This window comes from Leptonychotes weddellii, chromosome 10 (genome assembly GCF_054177405.1).
Source record: "Leptonychotes weddellii isolate Sample4059 chromosome 10, ASM5417740v2, whole genome shotgun sequence".
NCBI classification, from domain to species: domain Eukaryota; kingdom Metazoa; phylum Chordata; class Mammalia; order Carnivora; family Phocidae; genus Leptonychotes; species Leptonychotes weddellii.
This window is the reverse complement of record NC_138378.1, coordinates 24,576,296-24,590,301: the sequence shown is the minus strand read 5'-3', so window position 1 is coordinate 24,590,301 and position 14,006 is coordinate 24,576,296. Positions and strand designations below refer to the sequence as shown.

General features: G+C 40.6%; 1 protein-coding gene across 5 annotated transcripts in view; it reads right to left on the bottom strand.

Moving 5' to 3' along the window:
• TM9SF4 (transmembrane 9 superfamily member 4) overlaps nt 1-14,006 on the bottom strand; it is a 56,532-nt gene that overhangs the window by 39,599 nt on the left and 2,927 nt on the right. The window contains exon 1 of one of the 5 annotated variants that reach the window (XM_081833074.1): nt 8,062-8,080. The exons of 3 other annotated variants lie outside the window; for them this stretch is intronic. The gene's annotated coding sequence lies outside the window, so the exon portion shown is untranslated. Of the gene's footprint in view, nt 1-8,061; nt 8,081-14,006 lie in introns of those variants that run through there. One more of the 5 variants, XM_081833073.1, reaches the window with a different exon arrangement.

The following is a 14,006-nucleotide window of genomic DNA, read 5'->3' as shown; positions in this document are numbered from 1 at the left end:
TTTGTCTGTAGTGTCATTTGCAAATATCTTCTCCCAGTCTGTGGGTTGCCTCTTTATTTTGTTGACTGTTTCCTTTGCTGTGCAGAAGCTTTTTATCTTGATGAAGTCCCAAAAGTTCATTTTCACTTTTGTTTCACTTGCCTTTGGAGATGTATCTTGAAAGAAGTTGCTGTGGCCAATGTCGAAGAGGTTACTGCCTATGTTCTCCTCTAGGATTTTGATAGATTCCTGTCTCACATTGAGGTCTTTCATCCATTTTGAGTCTACCTTTGTGTACGGTGTTAGAGAATGGTCGAGTTTCATTCTTCTGTATATAGCTGCCCAATTTTCCCAGCACCATTTATTGAAGAGACTGTCTTTCTTCCATTGCATATTTTTTCCTTTGTCGAAGATTATTTGACCACAGAGTTGAGGGTCCATATCTGGGCTCTCTATTCTGTTCCATTGGTCTATATGTCTGTTTTTGTGCCAGTACCATGCCGTCTTGGTGATCATTGCTTTGTAATATAGCTTGAAATCCGGCAATGTGATGCCCCCAGCTTTGTTTTTCTTTTTCAACATTTCCTTGGCGATTCGGGGTCTTTTCTGATTCCATAGAAATTTTAGGATTGTTTGTTCCAGCACTTTGAAAAATGTCATTGGAATTTTCCTTGGGATGGCATTGAAGGTATAGATTGCTCTGGGCAGCACAGACATTTTAACAATGTTTATTCTTCCGATCCATGAGCATGGAATGTTTTTCCAACTTTTTGTGTCTTCTTTAATTTCTTTCATGAGTGTTCTGTAGTTCGTAGAATATAGATTCTTTGCCTCTTTGGTTAGGTTTATTCCAAGGTATCTTATGGTTTTTGGTGCTACTGTAAATGAAATCGATTCTCTAATTTCTCTTTCTACAGTTACATTGTTAGTGTATAAGAAAGCAACTGATTTCTGTGCACTGATTTTGTATCTTGCCACATTACTGAATTGCTGTATGAGTTCTAGTAATTTGGGTGTGGAGTCTTTTGGGTTTTCCACATAAAGTATCATGTCATCTGCAAAGAGAGAGAGTTTGACTTCTTCTTTGCCAATTTGAATACCTTTTCTTTCTTTTTGTTGTCTGATTGCTGTTGCTAGGACTTCCAGTACTATGTTGAACAACAGTGGCGAGAGTGGGCATCCTTGTCGTGTTCCTGATCTTAAGGGAAAGGCTCTCGGCTTTTCCCCATTGAAGATGATACTCACTGTGGGTTTTTCATAGATGGATTTTATGAAATTGAGGAATGTTCTCTTTATCCCTATACTCTGAAGAGTTTTAATCAGGAAAGGATGCTGTATTTGGTCAAATGTTTTTCCTGCATCGAGAGGACCATATGGTTCTTCTCTCTCCTCTTAATTAGTGTGTTCTATCACATTGATTGATTTGCAAATGTTGAACCACCCTTGTACCCCAGGGATAAATCCCACTTGGTCGTGGTGGATGATCCTTTTAATGTACTGTTGGATCCTATTAGCCAGGATTTTGTTGAGAATTTTGGAATCCATATTCATCAGGGATATCGGTCTGAAATTCTCCTTTTTGATGGGGTCTTTGCCTGGTTTGGGGATCAAGGTAATGCTGGCTTCATAGAATGAGTCTGGAAGCTTTCCTTCTGTTTCTATTTTTTGAAACAGCTTCAGGAGAACAGTCCTTTGCATTTACAAGTCCCTACTTTGTGCCAAGTTACAAACGCTGACTTGCACCATTCCCACAGTTGACTGCTAGTTAACCCGAGACCCAGAGATTAAATAACTTGCCCAAGGTCAGAGGCAGAGGAACAGGTATGCTCTCTTCAGGCAGGTGAGCTGCATTAAAGATGATGAGCATGTAACGATGATCCTGATAACAATGGCAGCTAACATTGAATGATGATTATGTTCTACTAAATATTAAAATATAGAGCTATCCAATTTTAGTATATGTGCTGCTGAAGTGAGCACAATATAGAGCTATCCAAACTGGTACTGGAGAAGACAGAAAAGACTTAAACACACAAACTGAAATAGAAGTGTGAGGAGAAAATACAGATATACTTTTAAATATTTTATTTTATTTATTTTTTAGAGAAGCAGGTTGGGGGGGAGAGAGAGAGAAAATCTCAAGCAGGCCCCACACCCAGTGCAGAGCCTGACGCAGGGCTCAATTTCACAACTGAGATTGGACCTGAGCCAAAATCAAGAGTCAGATGCTTAAATGACTGAGCCACTCAGGCGCCCCAATACAGATATACTTTTAAACAATCTTGACATGGCAAGTTTCCTAAGAATGAAACAAAACCCAGAAACTATAAAGAAAAAGGATTCATAGGAAGAAGGAAGAAAAATTTAAAAATATATACATCATAGACAAAGAAAAACACAATCTGGGTATAAATATTTACCACACACCTGACAAAGGACTATTCTTTCAGTATACCAAGAGCTCTTATAAACCAATCAAGGACAAATAACCCAAAAGAATATGAATGGGCAGTTAAAAAAAAAAGTTCAAAAGGCCAAACACAAAAAGATGGTCAACATCATTCATAATTTAAAAAATGCAAATCAAGGGGCTCCTGGGTGGCTCAGTCGTTAAGTGTCTGCCTTCGGCTCAGGTCATGATCCCAGGGTGCTGGGATCAAGCCCCACGTCAGGCTCCCTGCTTGGCGGGAAGCCTGCTTCTCCCTCTCCCACTCCACCTGCTTGTGTTCCCTCTCTTGCTGTGTCTCTCTCTGTCAAATAAATAAAATCTTTAAAAAAAAAAATGCAAATCAAAATAATGGCATCTGATTTTTTACCTATTAGAGTCACAAAGCTTTAAAAAATCTCAATATACTAGCTATAGGTAAACTGGTACAGTGTTTGGGGAGGGCAATTTAGCCCTCTATACTTAAATGGAAGGTAGAACTATTTTCGAAGGACCACCAACATTAGTTATAAAGTATAAAATAAATAAGATGCACAGCAGTGTGTGTATAGTATAATCTCATTTATCTAAAAAAAATTTATTTTATTTATTTATTTTTATTTATTTTTTAAAAGATTTTATTTATTCATCTGATGATGAGAGAGAGAACACGAGAGGAGAGAGGATCAGAAGCAGAAGCAGACTCCCCACTGAGCAGGGAGCCCGATGTAGGACTCGATCCTGGGACTCCAGGATCATGACCTGAGCCGAAGGCAGTCGCTTAACAAACTGAGCCACCCAGGTGCCCCTAAAAAAATTTTTTTTAAACCTGTACCAAAGCCAAAGACATCCCAAGAAAAGGAAACTTACAAATAGTCCTCATGAACACAGATAGAAAAAATCCTTCATAAAATATTAGCAAATCATATCCAGCAATATATGAAAAGGTTTATATACATCATGACCAAGTGGGATTTCCCCAGAAATGCAAGGTTGGCTCAATATCTGAAAATCAATGTAATACACCATATAAAGGACAAAACCACACAATCTTCACAAAGAAAAAGCACTTGACAAAATCCAACAGATATTCATGATAAAATCTCCCAACAAATTAAGAATAGAAAGGAACTTCCTCAATCAGATAAAGAGCAGCTATGAAAAACCCACAGCCAACACCATACTTAATGGTGAAAGACAAATGCTTCCTCCTAAGATGATTGACAAGGCAAAGATGTCCACTCTTGCCATTTATATTCAACATTGTGCTATATAAATGCAAATAATGTTCACTAAAGCAAATAATTAATTAAAGGCATCCATACTGAAAAGAAGTAAAGGAGTTTTTATTGTAGATCACATATCTTGTACTTAGAAAATCCTAAGGAACCCCAAAACAACTACTAGAACTAATAAAGTGAGTAAGGTCAGAAACTACAAGATCAACATATAAAAATTAATTGTATTTCCACATACTAGCAACAAACAACCCCAAAGTTAAATTTAAAAAATAGCTCCATTTATAATACCTTCAAAAAGAATAAGATATTTAGGAATAAATTTTTTTTAACATATATTTATTTATTCTAGAGACAGAGTATGTACACAAGCAGGGGGAGGGGCAGAAGGAGAGGGAGAGAATTTCAAGCAGGCTCTGACTCCCTGCTGAGCGCAGAGCCTGATGCAGGGCTTGATCTCACCACCCTGAGATCAGACCTGAGCAGAAATCCAGAGTTGGCTGCTTAACCGACTGAGCCATCTAGGCTCCCCAGGAATAAATTTTTTTAAAAAACTTGTATACTGAAAATTACAAAACATTCTAAGTAACTGGAGAGACATTCCATTTTCATGGATTGAAAGACTCAATATTGATAGGATGGCAATTCTTCCCAAACTGATCTACAGATTCAAGGCAATCCTTATCAAAATCCCAGGAGGCTTTTTTGTAGAAACTGACAAGTCAACCCTAAAATTATTTGGAAACACAAAGGACCCAGAACATCCAAAACAACTTTTAAAAATAACAAATTTTAAGCTTATTTCATTTCTTTTTTTTTTTTAAAGATTTTATTTATTTATTTGAGAGAGAGACTGAGAGAGAGAGAGCATGAGAGGGGGGAGGGTCAGGAGGGTCAGAGGGAGAAGCAGACTCCCTGCCGAGCAGGGAGCCCGATGCGGGACTCGATCCAGGGACTCCAGGATCATGACCCGAGCCGAAGGCAGTCGCTTAACCAACTGAGCCACCCAGGAGCCTGCTTATTTCATTTCTAAGCTTATTATAAAGCTACAGTAATCAAGACAGTGTGGTAAGGATATGCATAAAGATCAATGGAAATTAAAAGTCCAGAAATAAATCCATATGTTTATAGTAAATTGATTTTCAACAAGTTGCGAAGGCAATTCAATAAGAAATGGACAGTCTTTTCAACAAATGGTTCTTGGACATTTGGGTAGCCGCATGCAAAAGGAACCTCACACCATACACAAAAATTAACTCAAAATCTATCTTAGACTTGAATAGACAAGCAAAAACTATAAAACTTCTAGAAGAATAGTTATGAGAAAATCTTTGTGACATTGAGTTAGGCAAAGATGTCTTAGATACAACACCAACAGCACAATCTATATTTAAAAAATTGATAAAATTGGGGCGCCTGGGTGGCTCAGTTGGTTAAGTGACTGCCTTCGGCTCAGGTCATGATCCTGGAGTCCCTGGATCGAGTCCCGCATCGGGCTCCCTGCTCGGCAGGGAGTCTGCTTCTCCCTCTGACCCTCCTCCCTCTCATGCTCTCTGTCTCTCATTCTCTCTCTCTCAAATAAATAAATAAAATCTTTAAAAAAAAAAATTTGATAAAATTGATTTCATCAAAATTTAAAACTTTTACACTTCAAAAGATATCATTAAGAAAATGAAAGACATGGACCTAGAGGGTATTATGCTAAGTGAAGTAAGTCAAACAATAACAAATATCATATGTTGGCACTTATATGCAGAATCTAAACAACAAAACAAACAAATAAACAAGACAGAAACAAACTCATAAATATAGAGAACAAACCAATGGTTGCTAGAGGAGGTGGGATGGGGGGATGAGCAAAATAGGTGAAGGGGATTAAGAGGTACAAACTTCCAGCTATAACATAAGTAAGCCTGGGTGGCTCAGTTGGTTAAGAGTCTCCCTGCTTCAGGCGCTTTGCTCAGTGGGGAGCCTGCTTCTCCCTCTCCCTCTGCCTGCCACTCCCCCTGCTTGTGTGCGCACGCTCTATTTTTAGTATATGTGCTGCCGAAGCGAGCACACGCTCTCTCTAATAAATAAATAAAACCTTAAAAATAAAATAAGTCATGAGGATGTAAAGTACAGCGTAGGAAATGGAGTCAAAAATACTGTAATATTATACCTTTGTATGGTGACAGAGGGTAACTACACTTACAATGGTATCCATTTTATAATGTATATAAAATATCATATCACCATGTTGTACAACTGAAACTAATATATTGTATGTCAATTATACTTCAATTTTTTAAAATTAAAAAAAAAGAAAATGAAAGACAAGCCACAGACTAGAAGAAAAATCTTTGTAAATCACATATCTGATAGAGAACTTGTATCCAGAATACATAAAAAATTCTTACAACTTAATGATAAAACAAACAATCCAACTTAAAAAACTGGCAAAAGATCTGTATACACATTTCACCAAAGAAGATATACAACTGGCTAATAAGCACATGAGATGATGCTCAATATCATTCGTCATTAGGGAACTGCAAACTAAAACCACAATGAGGCACACCACACATCCATGAGAATGGCTAACCTCAAAGACACAGACAATAACAAGTGTGGACAAAGATGGACAAAGTGGAACCCTCATGTATTGATGGGAACATAAAATGGTACAGCCATGGGAAAGTTTGGCAGTATCTTTAAAAAATTCAACATAAACTTAACCATATTACCCGGCAATTCCAATCCTAGGCATTTACCCAAGAGGAGAGGAAACAGTTGTCCATACAAAGACTTGTACATGAATGTTCCTAATAGCTTTGATCAAAAAGTCCAAACCTGGAAACAATCCAAACACCCATCAGTTGGTGAAGGGGGAAACAAAATGCAGTACAGCCATGCAATGGAATAGTATTCAGCAATAAAAAGAAGTGAACGACCAATTCCTTTACACGATTGACAAACCCCATAAACGTAATGCCAAGTTAATGAAGCCAGATGCAAAAGTCTATATGGTGCATGATTCCACTTAAGTGAAATGCCCAAGAAAGGCAAATCTAGAGACAGAAAGATCAGTGGTTGGCTGGTGTGGGAGCAGGGACTGACTCCAAGTGTCAACCCCTCTGCTGCAAGGGAACCTGATGGGGTGACAGAAATGTTCTAAACTTTGTGTTATTGTGATGATGATTGCATAGGTCTATACATTCACTAAAATTGAATGAACTATATTCATTGAACTACATACTTAAAATCAGTCATTTGAATGAAAAATTAATGAACTATATTATTCATAATATTCAGTTCATAAACGGAATGAACTATATTCATTCAACTATACACTTAAAATCAGTCATTTTATGGTGTTAAATGACACCTTTATAAACCTGAAGAAAAAAAAATAACCAGCTCAAGGGAGGACTTGTCACAGATGAAACAAGTCTGGCAATATAATGGTAATTCTTGAAGCTGGGTGATGGGTTATGGGGGTTCCTTATACTATTTCTTCTACTTTTGTAGATGTTGAACATTTTTTATAATAAAAAGTATTTTTAAACAGACATTTTCATTTGTACAAAAATGTTCTAGGGAAAAAAAACTTTTCAATCAATGCCTAGGTACCTCTGATGAATGCCTGGGGGTAGCGGGGCGACTTTCATTTCTTTTACAGCTTTTTTATCCTAACTTTTCCATGTACATGGATCACTCATATTCAAAATAAATATTTACATTTTAAGATGGGGAAGGAGATGGGCTGCCTCTGAAAATACTTGGGCAAATTCCCCTGAAAATGTACAGAAAATGGAAGCTATAAGGTAAGAACAATGCAGAGGGGATTCTGGCAGGATGTGAGTAACCAGTGCTCATTTCGGTAGCACATACACTAAAACTGGAACGATAAAGATTCGCATGGCCCCCAGGCAAAGACGTGTGAGTAACCAGACCAGATCAGTAATCCTTAACTGTAGGGAGAGTACTGCAGACCCCTCTGAGCATCTTATAAGTCACCAAATGAAAGGTACAGCACAGGGAATACAGTCAAGGATATTGTAACAATGTTGTATGGTGACAGATGGTAGTTACACTTGTGGTAAGCATAGGTTCAGAGTTGCTGAATCAAGTTGTTGAAACACTATGCTGTGTGCCTGAAACTAATACAACATTGTGTGTCAACTATACTTCAATTAAAGAAAAAAATGCTATAGACCCTGTTCCCAGAAAAAACACTCCAAACACAATCTGATGTATGATTCCAGGAGGATCAAGGGCCTAGAAGTTCATGGGCCCCAGATAAGACCCTTGTACTGGTTACCATTCAAACCTCTTTGTGACTCTTTCACTTCATTATCTCTGCAGCTCAGACAGCCTGATAGAGGATGCTGGACCCATAGTTCATTTCTGTAAGGAAGCTGGAGAGTAGCACAATACCTGCTTCTTGGGAAATTCCTTTGTATCTTCCTTTAATTTTCAATTGATCATCATAGGAACTTCCATGTGAAGTTCAGTCTGAAAAGCCAATTAAGTATTTAGCAAATGCCTGTTCAGAGCTAAGAAAGGAATGGGAGTGCTAACATGTGAACCAGCTCATTCAACGTTATTTTGCTTCACTTGGTTTCCAAGTCACGAGATAGCAAAGGCAGCATGACAAGAAGCAAGGTGATAGCAATCTAGAAGCCCTTCATGCTGTAATCTAACACCCCATCACTGGCAAAGATATGCATGACCTGGAAAGTTATAAAGCTCAGGAGACCCAAGAATCAAGGTCTTGCCCTCCCAATGTATTTTATTCTTGGGGGGCTGGGCATGCAGAAAAAACTCTTCCAAGAGCCCAATGAAGAACTGCTAGAACTAAAAAGTACCCCTCACTTCCTAAAATTTGCTCCACCCAGTTTGAAAGGTGTGAACAATGAACTTCTTCCAAAAAAAGAAGAAGAAGAAAAAAAGAAGTTTCCTCCTGAGAACTAAAAATTAGTTCATTCACTCACATTTCTCTGTGGCCAGAAGTTAGCCTTTTCTCTTCTGGAGCCCCCTGCCTTGCAGTCTTCTTTCCCATAAACAGCATCACCTAGCGATTGACTCTGGCCTGTCTGTGGACAGCCTTTCTGGCTCCTGGTTCCTAACCCATACGTTTCTTGCCACAAAAGCAGCACCTTCCTCAACAGTAAGCTAGATTCTTCTATTTCCTTCTCAAAGATACAGTCACCATTTTAAGATCATGTAGTAACTGCTCCCCAGATTAAGAAAAAAAGAGAAAAAAAAAGAAAGAAAGAAAAGGGCTGTGGGGCAGTTTGCCAACAGTTAACTGAAATCAATTACCCAATCAGCTAGAGCTCCCCAAGAATTCAACCACACATGCAAGATGGCTAATGACAGCTCAGGACCACTTACCAAGCAGCCCCCATGGAGCTAAAGAACTCACAGAGGAAAAAAGAAAAAGAAAAAGAAAGAAAAAAAGAACCAAATTAGCCACAGGAGGCTCTGAAAATGTAGCCTTTATTTCAGAGCCCAGAGATACAGAGTTGCCGTTGAGCAGAGATACACAGAAAGACTCCAAGCTGTTCTTTGGGAGTAGGGAAAAAGGGGCAGCCAGCTGTGGAAATCCAAGTGAAAGTAGTCACTACCCTCACCAAGCAACGGACAACCCGACCTAAACCTTGAGGCCAGAAAGGGCAGAAATAAAACACAAGAACTGCACTGACCTTCCCTCTCCCCTATGGGCATTTATAAAAGAACGCTCAGTTAGTTGAAGCAACCGGCTTAAATGGTTCGCCTCTGGAAGACTTCAAACCTTGGAACGGAAAAGTTAAGAGAGCTCTCTTTGTGCCATGAGCTCTCATCTCACATTTTATTTAATAATCACAACAATCCTTTGAGGACAGCGTCACCCCTCACTTTAAAAGTAAGGAAATCTATTCAGTACGGGATAATAAAAAGTTCTGAAGATGGATGGTGGTGAGGGTTGCACAACACTATGAATGTAATTAATGCCACCAATCGTACACTTCAAAAACTTCAAATGATACCTTTTGTTATATATATGTTACCACACATGCACAAAGATTTTTGAAATGGTTAACTGCGGTTTAAAAAAAAAAAAAGCTTGTCCAAAGTTATTAAATAAATCACAGGTCCTTAGACCAAGCCTTAGTTTCTTCACCTGTAAAATGGGCTTTCATAAGGATCCCATGGAATATTGGATGGGCATATAGTTTATCAACTGAAATGTATCGTGAGAGTAGAACCTTTTCCCTTGAAGTCAGGTCACATAGGGGATTACCACACACCTTTAATAGTTTTTGAATCAGAATGTCAGAGTAGGAAACACTTTATAGAGAGGCTATCTTATTCAGGAGTTGCAAATTCAAACACGTAGCAGGACCATGCAAGTGACCTAAACAGTGAGACCGCTCCGGAGTGATACAGGAGGGTGCCGAGACAGGAAGTGATGAGCTGGGCCCTGTGTGGAGCATGCCTCTGACAGGGAATCTTGGCCCAAATTCTCAAGAGAAAATGAAAACCTAGCTTTTAAGTGTGAAATCTCCCCAATTAAATGTTGGCAACCAACTCAAAAACTTTTAAGTCTAGTGCCAGTCAAAAGCAAAGCAAAGCAAAGCAAAGCAAAGCAACCCACCCCAAATCAAGTCCATGTGAAGATGTGGTCCACGGACTGCCAAATTTACAGCATCTGATGTACCATGAGTAGAAACTGAGGCTCAGAGATGGTAAGTGACTTGCCAGGGTACCCAAACTCCCTTCTAAACTGGCTTAAGAATTCAGTTCCAACTTGTGCTTTGATTTTGTTTTTTAAGAACTGCTAGCAGCACTTAGCATATCCTCTGAATACAAAACCTGGGGACTTCAGATAGTGGAAGGCCTGTTAGTTTAATGCTCAGGCATAGGTGAGAAATCAAGTTAGGAAGGCAGAGAAGGAAGTAATGAAGAGGACTGAGATGGAAGTCCTGGGTGTCCCCAACAGTGCCCCATGTGGGAAACACCAGTGTCAGCAAATGGTTCAGGGATCAAAGCAGGTTGGGGGGTGGTAGGTGGCTATCATTCTTCTGTGGCCAGATGGCCCTGCTCATCCTGGCTCCTTCCCACCTTCCTGCCAGTGCCCAGAGATCAAAACTCGACCTTCTCCAACATTCTGCGACCCGTTTCTTTAATGCCAAGATCAAAGGGGAACTTTTGTCCAAGTTGTAAAAGAGAAACCAAGAGGCAACATAATGTTGTCTCAGCCTCCTCTGTACTTCCTGAGAGGATGAAGGCACTCCTTTAAAGGGACTGCTCGGAGAAACACATCTGACCCAGGGCCTGGTGTTGGCCCCTTGGCTCCAAGGGACACAGCAGCTCCTGCAGAATTCATGCCAGGTAGGGCAACTGGAGAGATCAAAGAGACAGCACAACCAATAGACAGAAGCTTGGAAAGACTATAGAAACTATGACCATGGAAAACAAACAAACTCAAATTCGAGTATTCTAAACTACAGAATTTTCAACCTGAAATTTTGCAACCATCAAGTCCAAACCTTCATTTCCTATGTCATCCGTGGCTACAGACCAAAAAAGCCAAAGTGATCTGCCCCAGGCCACAGGGTAGGTCAGTGTCAGTGCTGGGGCTAAGCCCGAGCCTGCTGACTCCGGCTCTAGGCCTCCATCCTCCATGGGCTGATCGCAATCCCCACTTGAGGCCCAGACAAGACTGCAACTTCGCACACATGGGACCAGTGGCAGATGCAGGCCTCTACCGTCCAGACTTCGCCACGAGACAGTGCCTGTGCTTTTGACTGGGGCTGCGGGGCTTGCCCAGCACGGCCTCCATCTGCTCAAGTGAACGTTGTGGCCATTCAGCCCATTCCCCTGCCTCCGGACTGGATCAGAGCACTGTCAACTGACCTAGCAATTCTAAACCTAGCTACGTGCCCAAGAAAACGGAAAATATGTGTTCTCATAGAAACACGTATGTGCACATAAATGTTCACAGTAACATTCACAACCGCCAGAAAGTAGAAAAAAAAATCCCAAAGTCCATCAACGGATGAAGGGCTAAACAAAATGTAGTGTATCTGCACAATGGAATATTATTCGGCCATAAAAAGGAATGAAGTACTGACATTTGCTAAAACATGAACTTTGAAAACATTATGCTGTCTTGAAAAAAAAAAAGAGCCAGATACAAAACACCACGTACTCTATGATTCCAGTCATATGAAATGTCCAGAATAGGCAAATCGTATATAGACAGAAAGATTAGTGGTTGCCAGGGACTGAGAAGAGTGGGGAGTGGGAAGCCACAGCTAATGGGTTTCTTTTTGGGTGATGAAATGTTCTAGAAGTAAATGGTGGTGAAGGTTGCACAACTTTGTGAATATATGAAAAACCACCATAGTGTCTACTTCAAAAGGGCAAATTTTAGAGTATATGAATTATATCCAATAAAGAAAGGAAAAAGATAAAACCCAGATAGTATGGACAATGATAGATGTGAGAGAAGCAGTTTTATTCTCCAAATGGAGGTTTCCAGACTCCTGAGATGCCTACAAATGTACTCAGAGGACACTTTCCAAGTTCCACCAAAATAATATTCCCCAGAGCACATGCCATATGCTCAGTATTTCCATAAAGAATGAGATATGAGCCTGCCTCTCACCTAAGACCCAGGTGGATCAACTCAGTATCCTGTAACTTTATAAAGTCATCTAAATCCAGGGTAGGAGGAAAGCAGGAAAAGTAGAGAGAACTTCTGCTGACACCAGCTAAATCTCCTGCTATTGTGGGAGAAATGTTGCCCTGCAGGTTTAGGAAACACCCATTGCGCTAACACATCTGAGAGGTGGCAGCCAAAGCCCTGGGGAAGAAGAGCCGTTCACTAAGAAAAGCGAGGGAGGGAAAAGCCCATAAAATATCTCTAGAAACCCATAACCCTAACTTTCTTTTTCAAAGATTTTATTTATTTATTTATTTGAGATAGAGAGAGCAAGAGAGCGAGCGAGCGAGTGAGCAGGAGCTGGTGGGAGCTACAGGCAGAAGGACCAGGGTTCGATCCCAGGATCCTGGGATCATGACGGGATCATGACCTGAACTGAAGGCAGACGCTTAACCGACTGAGCCACCCAGGCGCCCCCTAACTTTCAAAATCTAAAAGACAAACCAAAAACCTAGCCTGTTCCCACGGTCACTGAATCCACTAGCTTAATTCCTCTTTGGATGTATGAATTGCCACAGAAACTCATATACCCCAAAGCAGATCCACACCCCCCATCCCCACCGGTTGTGAAAGTTAATGTATACAAGGGTGTGGGGACTGTTCTGACTTCCTGTAATAAAGTGCTTGACACAGCCCAAACTCAAGTCTATCTGTGACCCCACTTTGCCTGTTACACAAATCCCTCTGTAATAAATTCACTTCCATGCATTTTCACTATTGCATCAAACATAAAGTTTCTCATGTGCACCCTTTAAACTGGCCTCTGTGAGTCACTGTATACATTACATCCTCAGTTTCTTAACATCAGTTACTGTATCCACCATGAAAGCACACAGGACAAGACTCCCAAGTGACATGATATACACTGAATCACTGTGCTTTCCACTCAGCTTACAATAAAATCCCAACTCCTCTTCAAGGTTTTTTGCAGGCTGAAGGCACGCCGGCTCCCCTAGTGTAATGTTCTGAAGGGTAGGAAGGGGAAGCACCCTAACAGAACAGTCTATTTCAACACACAGCCCATAGACTGCAAACTGGAGACTACAATCCACTGCAATTATAGGCTGGCTTTTAGAAACACAGCTGCTCCTGCCTCTCTCCAGTTTCATCTTGTATCAATCCTTCCCACCCTCACCCCTCACCATACTTCAGTCCCTCCAGCCTTCTGTGTTCCTCCAATATACCAAGCTCTTTCCCACGTTGGTCCTTTACACTTGCAATTTCCTTTGCCAGGAACACTCTTTGCCTTGCTGGTTCCTTCTTGTCAGTGGGGTCTCAACTCATGTCACCTCTGAAAAGACTTCTCTGACCATTTAATCCAAAGTAGTTGTGTCACCCCATCACTCCCAATCACTATCACTTCGCCCCTTGCTGTCTTCACAGCATTTACCACTATCTGACGTTATCTTGTTCATCTACTTGTTGACTTGTTCACTGTCTGTCTCCTCAGACTAGAACAGCTCCAAAACGGGGGCGCCTGGGTGGCTCAGTCGTTAAGCGTCTGCCTTCGGCTCAGGTCATGATCCCAGGGTCCTGGGATCGAGCCCCGCATCGGGCTCCCTGCTCGGCGGGAAGCCTGCTTCTCCCTCTCCCACCTCCCCTGCTTATGTTCCCTCTCTCGCTGTGTCTCTCTCTGTCAAATAAATAAATAAAATCTTTAAAAAAAAAA